Below are 7,477 nucleotides of genomic sequence, written 5' to 3' on the forward strand. Positions count from 1 at the left end.
GTATGTATGTGTGTGGGGAAGTGTGTGAGGAACCTCGGCATGTGGGCACACACGTGGATTCAGCAAATGCCTCGCAAATGCTGCCCCTCCCCAACCATTCACACACCCAGGCCATAACTTCCAGAGAAGCCCCCCGCTCCAGGACATCCAGGGGTCCGTCCGCATATCCTCATCACACTCTGTGAAAAGCCGGAGACCTGCAAGAGAGGGTGACCCTGAGGCTGGGGACAAGGTCAGGAAACATCACCCACACACTCACACTCTCACAGTGTGGGTGCCTCGAACCTACGACAGGTCACCCCCTCCTCCCTGGTGGGGAAGGCCGCTCTTAGGAGGAGTGGAGGACTGGGAAGCGGCAGGGCAGGAAGTGGTGCAGAGATTTGGGAGAGGCCTGTAGCCAGATGGCACAGGGCTGGGGGGCCTGAGTTTATTTACATCCCGCCCCCTGCCATTTGCCCCAGCGGTGGATGTCAAGCACCCTCCTCTCTCTCTGGGCCTCGGTTCCCCTTTCTGTAAAGGGAGGATTTTGAACTCAGGGACCTGAAAGGGAACTCCAGCTCAGAGCTCCCAAGGGGTTTCTGGCAAGTGGGATGAGGTTACAACACCCGCCCCCCCACCCCTGCAGGGTTTGAGAAAGAGCCTTCCTCTCCTCAGGACAAGGCGAGGGGCAAAGCTGATCTCTCGTGCCGCGCTTTGCTTCATTCTACAGTCTTCTGCCATTGCTCGCAACTTTCCTCATTTCTTCCTTCTTTGTAACAAACGTGCCACAATTTCCCAGATGAGCGCTTTGGTACCTTAACTACGTTGCCATCCAGTTTTATTTTTCTTTCTTTCCTTTTTAGGAAACCCCCAAACCAGGTTCATAGAATCCTAGAACCAAAGAGTCCAGGAAACAAAGAACCTATGGGTATCTTAAAACATTGACACCTTCAGGATCCTAGAATCCCAAAGTCTTTAGAATGTTGACACCTTTAAAATTCTAGAACCTTGATAGCATTAGGGTTCTAGCCTCTTGACATCTTTAAAAGTCTGAGATCTTGACCTCCAGGAGATCCTGAATCTTGACACCTCTGACATCTGGAATCTTGACAGTTTAGACTGTCATGGGGATGGATTCTCAGAATCAGAAGGTGGACTAAGATGACGGCCTACCCGGCTCAAGAATCTTTTCTCCAGCATTCCTGGGAGGTAGCTCGATAGGATTGTTTCTCGTTTCATTTTAAAGTCACTGCTTCCTGGCACCCTAATCCCTTCTGTAAACTTTCTCTAAATTAAACGGCATAGGGCTTTACAAGTTGGGAGAGAGCTGGGTGTCATGGGGAGCCCTCTGGACTGGGAACCGAGGGACTAGGCCTCCCTGGTGTAATTTTATGTCAGCCCCTGTCACTCCCTGAGCCTCACTTTCCACTTCTGTGTAGCATGAGCTAGGGAGCCAGAGTACATGGTGTCAGAGGGCCCTGTCTGCTTTCCTTCTCACTGGATATTTCTGAATGACCTTGGCCACCGGATCTTAGGGGTTGCCCATGGTCCCCACCTCATCTTCCTCTTCATCACCCCCTTTCTGTCCTTGGCCAGCCAGCAGGAATGGGGATGGAAGATGGGGTCCCTTTGTGCCCTTTCAAAAACGAATTCTCTCTCTTTCCTGGCTTACATATCTGCCAAGAATACCGGGGAAGGATGATGAGATTTATGCCAAAGGAAAGAAGGGCCCAGGGTGGGCAGGCGAGAGGAAGTGAGAAAGAGGGAGATTCGTTGCCTGCCCAGATGCACGCAGGCAGAACCAGAGATCCACAGGCCAGGGATTGGATTGAACTGAAAGGGACTGAGGAAACAGATATCCAGATACGAAGACAAGACAGAGAGACTGTTAAGAGTTAGGGGGCTTTGGGGGGGGGGGGGCTTGTTGATCCCAAATGTTTTCCTCCCAAGTGATTCACTTTTCCCTGCTAAAGTTCTGACAGGCCACTCTGAGAGCAGGGGGACCTTCCCCTCCAATTATGAGTCACCCCAGGGTGCAGGTCTTGGGAGGTTTCTGTCACTGACCCCCACCCACCCATGAGCCAGATGCCTGAGTCCCCAGAGCAGGGGTCAGGTTCTGCAATGGATTCCAAGACCTTAGACACAGCAGGGCTGGGGCCTGGGGTGGGTTAATGTCGTGCGAGCCTGGCCTGTCCCCATCTTGGGGAACACAAAGGCAGCTTTCTCTCTCTGGGTGGGGGAGGTGGGGGGGCTGGAGACAGTCAGACTTGCCAGCGCCCAATGGCCTGTGGCACCAAGACCCAAGCACCCACTGGCTCCTGCCAGTGCGGACCCCAGGCCCATCCCAGGCCCATAGGTCCTCTGGGAACCGGGCCCCAAGGCTCCTCTGCAGGCACTCAGTGGGGCAAGAGGGCAGTGACAGAGCCTGGGCTCTCCTGGGAGGGGGTGAATAGAGGGCACTGGGGCTGGAGGATAGGACAGTGAGGGCTCAGTGCCAGCGTGCACCCTTCCTGGAGGGAGCAAGAATTCCCCCATGACCCCACACCCAGGGGGAATCTCCCACCCCCGGCTGGGCCTGAGGCCTGGAATCTAGGGAGTTCCGAATATCTCAGGAACGTGGGGGCCACAGGGGGCACTTTGTGTGTGAGGCTGCTGACTCACCCCTACGCCCCCACCTGATGCTTGGTCCCCAGGTGGGAGGGGGACAGGGGGCTGGGGGAAGGCAGGACTGTGGTTCTGAGGGTTGAGGACTGTGGCCCGGGAGTCAAGTTTCTGGGAAAGGAGGAGGCTGGGGGCCTGGACTCCTGGGTCTGAGGGAGGAGGGGCTGGGGGCCTGGACTCCTGGGTCTGAGGGAGGAGGGGCTGGGGGCCTGGACTCCTGGGTCTGAGGGAGGAGGCTAAGGGTCCTGGACATGTGTGTGAGAGGGAGGAGGGGGCTGGGGGCTTGGACTTCTGGGTCTAAGGGGAGAAGAGGGCTGAGGGTCCATACTCCTAGGAATGGAGGTACAGACTACTGAGTCCTGGGGAGAGGAAGGGGCCGGGGGGTCCCACTCCAGGTTTCGGAGGGAGGAGGGGCTGGGACCCTGATGCCTAGGTCCTGCGAATACAGGCGCCTTCACAAGGCTGAGCTGGGGAAGAATTGATGCTTTGTGCTAGGATGTTCGGACTCCGCCATTGATGGGGGGCTGAGGGGGGGTTCATTCAGGACGCAGGGATGTACCACCTCCCTAGGGGAGGAAGTGGGGGAAGGAGGCATGAAGCCATGAGCCCCCTGGGGAGCGGATACAGAGGGGGTGGTTGTGACCTTCCCGGAACCATGACCTTGAGACTCCCTTGGGTATTCGCTGACTCAGGACCCAGGAAGTGCTCCCCCCACCCCATTTAGTCTCCATGGAAACATCCAGCAGCTGTGTACTCTGGACCCATGGCTCCTGGGTCCTGAAGGAGGAGGGGGCTGGAAGCCCAGACTCCTGGGTTTGAAGGGGGAGAAGCTGGGGCTCAGGACTTCTGGAGTTGAAGGAGAAGGAGGCTAAGAACCCAGACTCCTGGATCCTGATTGGAGAAGGGGGCTAGGAGCCTGGACTCCTGGATCCTGGGAGAAGAGGCAGTTGGGGGGCTGGATTCCTGGGTCTAAGGGAAGAGAGGGCTGGATTCTGGGTCTCTACATATCACCTGCTCGGCCAGTCTTTCCCAAGCCCTCCCCAGTCCCTTTTTCCAGGCACCATCCCCATGACGACTCCAGGCTGTCAACACAGTTTAAAGGGCCAGTGCCCCAGTCCCAAAAGCTTAGCCCTCTCAGACCAGAAAGTCCCGCCTCACCACCCCCCAACCCCCCAACCCCGAAACAAAAGCTCCTGGGACATTAATATTCCAGGCACAGACACTGTTGGTTACTGACTCCTCAGGAGGGGGAGGGAACAAGACAAAAGCCCCCCACCCTCACCCCATGTGCACCCTCAAGCAGAGAGCAGAGGAATAATTGGGGGGGGGAGATACCGAGGTCCTGATGGCTCCCAGGAAATGTTGAGTTTCTGCCACTGACTTGCCTGGGAACCCTGAGCCTCATTCTTCACATCTGTAAAATGGGGGGTAGCACTGGGTTAGCCCTGAGGTCCAGAATCCATGGATAGGTTTCAGGATGGTTTTTGTTTGTTGTTGTTGTTTGTTTTTTTTTTAAGCACCAAAATGTGCAGACAGGCCAGTTTTCATGTGCACGGGCATGTTTCTGGACTTGTAATAACAGCAGGTTTGCAGGAAGGGCTCCCTGAGCTTCGGGCTCTGGCATCGACCCCCTTTTAAATGGAAGGCATCAGAAAAGTCACGCCACTTGCCCAAGGTCACAAAGACAGCCAGTGGTCCAGCTGGGATCAACCCAGGTGTTTAGGAGGAGAATGACGATGTCACAAAGTCGTTGTGAGGTGGAAATGAAATCCTGCCTGACCCAAGCTATTCATTCGTCCATCTCCCAGACACGGACCAAGTCTCAGGCACACTTCTAGGCACTAGGGGTGCAGCAGTAAAACCAACGGATGACACCCCTGCCTTCATGGGGTGTGTGCGGTGTGTATTCTAGTGATGGGGGACAAACACAATACACAAGTAAGCAAATTAACAAAATAACTTCAGGGACATTTCTGTAGAAGAAATAGAGCCAATGGCAATGACAAAGTGTTCTGGAGGTGGTGGGACGGGGTGTGAGTGGAGATCTCCGGGAGGAGGTGTGGATGTGAGCAGAGATCCAACTGAGAGTGGGAGGGAGGGAGTCGTGGAAGATCAAGGGCGAAGAACATTCCAGGCAGAGGGAAGTGCAAGGGCCCTGAGGTGGCATCATGCTCAGTGAGTCTGAGGAACATCAAGGGCCAATGAGCCTGGAGTGAAGAAGTAGCGGGAGGGTGGTTGGAACTGCAGTCAGGGAGGGGCCAGGCCACATAGCACCTTGAAGGCCCAGGGAAGGAGACCAGATTTTATTCTCAGTGTCATGGGCAGCCTTCAGAGCGTTTTAAGCAGAGAGGTGACTTGATCTGATTTACCTTCTTGAAAAATCCATCTGGCTGCTGTGTGGAGAATGGCCTGAAGGGAAGCAGGCATGGAAGCAGGGAGCCCCATGAGTAGCTCTTGAAGGTCAAGGTAAGAGATGGTGTCATCGGGCTAGGGTGGTGGTAGAGGAGGTAAACAAATATGAATTGATTTAGGATATGATTTTTAGAGGTAGATGGATAGATCTTGCTGATGGAATGGATGTGAGAGTGAGGGAAAGGTTTTTAGGCCTGAGCAACTGGATGGATGGTTGTGATATTTACTGAGATTGAGAAAACATGGGGAGGAAAATATTTGGGGCCAGGATTGGACATGTCAAGCTTGATGTGCCAGGAGGTGCTAAATTAACCCCTAATAGTGGCTTAAATACACAAAGCATGATATTCAAACCTAAGGGAAGTCCAGAAGTAGGCATCCAGGGCTTTTGAGGCAGCTCCACAGCATCACCAGAGACTCAGGCACCTTCTGGCTCTTAGTTCCACCATCCCTACTGCCCTTGTCCTCTTGTCAAAATGGCTGCCAGAACTCCAGGCATCACATCCTACTTCCAGGCAGCATAAAGGTGACCTGGAAGAAAAAGGACTTGTCCCCTTTCTTGAGGGAGTCCTCCCAAAATTACCACATGAATTACCAGAGAAATTACTTTTCCTTCTATCAAATTGGACAAAACATTATCACATGGCCTCACTTAGCTGCAAGGGAGTCTGGGAAATATCTCTTTCTGCGGGTCATAGGGCATCCATAAATACAATCAGGGTTCTTTTACTAAGAAGAAAAGGGAATTATGGATGCCAGGTAGAAAGCCAGCTGTCTCTGCCTCCATCCTCCAGAATTAATCTTTTCTACCCCTCGGCAGCCAAATCAGGTTACCTAGTCCTCTTACAGGGAACATAACGCTTCTGATGGGCTATTACAGTGATTTGTGTCTATCTCCCTGTAAATCTGGAAGGCCTTCCAGGGCAGGGATCTCATCTGACTCATCTCTGGGCACCTGGCCCCTAAACACCTACCTACCGCTCAGGAAACACTCGAATGAATGGGCCAGAATGTCAGAGACATGAAGCTACATTTATCCCACATTTAAAGGGAAATAACCCCATTTGATCATGGCACTTTTCCTGTTTAAAAACCTCCCTCCCCCGGCCTTCAGGATAAAAGCTCATCTCCCGAGCTTGGCGTTTGTGGCCCTTCACTAGCAAATCCCACAACCCCTCTTGCACATTTCCTTCTACCCAGACAGCCAAGAGGGGATGTGAAAGCAAACTGTAGAATTAGAGAGAGCTCTGGATGCAGATCCTGCCCCCCTCCCCACTGCCCCTCTGACTACTACCTTGAACAAGTCATGTTCTCTCTCTGGACCAATTGTCTCATCTCTAAAATGGGAATTAAAAAAACCTGGGGATTGATAATAGTGCCTACCTTATCCGGGTATTGTGATGATGAGGTGGAAATTGTATAGCTGATACCCTTAGCACAGAGCCTGGCACTGCAAGTGCCTAATAAACACCAGCTACCACTCTGTGGTTATTTTATTTTGAAGATGACCGTGACGATGATGATGGTGATGCTGATGCTGATTAATCCCAGCTCTGAGCTTTACTCTAGGCTACTGCCTCTGCTGAAAATACCCCCTTACTAATCCCCTACCTTGCTCCTCTGATGGATTAATCAGGTTAGGTTGACTGCAATAACATGAGCCCTGAAATCTCAACGGCTTAACAAAAAAGTGAATTTCTCATTCGTGTCACAGTCCTGTGCATGCAGGTTGCAGGGGACAGTCAGTCAGGGCCCCGGGCTCCTTCCAGCTTGTGATCCTGTCCTCCTAAGGCTCCTCGGGGTCCTCTCCATTCAGGCAGCAAGAAGGATTTTGAGTGACAGGAGCCAGGCTGGAAGGGGTGTCTCTCTGTTCCACCTACATCCCATTGGCCAGAAATCGGTCACATGGCCCCAACTAAGTATAAGAGATCCTAGGAAATGTAGCCCAATCGTGTGTTGTACCAGTTAACTTTAGCGGTGTAACAGACCCTCCAAAACGTGGTAGCTCGGAACAACAGTCGCGTTATTTGCTTATGACTCTGGGAGTCAGTGATTCGGACTGAATTGGCTGGGCAGTTCTTCTCTTGGTCTCAGCTGGAGTCACTCATGTGCCTGCAGTCACCTGGGGCTGGAGGGCCCAGGATGGCCCCACTCACATGACTGGCAGTTGGTGCTGACTCCTGGCTGGGCTTCTCTCTCCATGTGGTCCCTTGCCCTCAAGGAAGCTAGGAGGGATATCTTCACCCGATGGTCTCAGGACAGCAAGAGGGCACAAATGGAAACTGCAAGGCCTGGGCTCCAGAACTCAGACAATATCACTTTTAGGAAATTCTGTTGGCCAAAGCAAGTCACAGGGCCCGCCCAGATTCACAGGGTCGGAGTGCCTCCTTAATGAGAGGAGGAGAGAAGTCAACTTACAAAGGAC

The sequence above is a fragment of the Phoca vitulina genome, unplaced genomic scaffold (genome assembly GCF_004348235.1).
Source record: "Phoca vitulina isolate PV1807 unplaced genomic scaffold, GSC_HSeal_1.0 scaffold52, whole genome shotgun sequence".
NCBI lineage: Eukaryota > Metazoa > Chordata > Mammalia > Carnivora > Phocidae > Phoca > Phoca vitulina.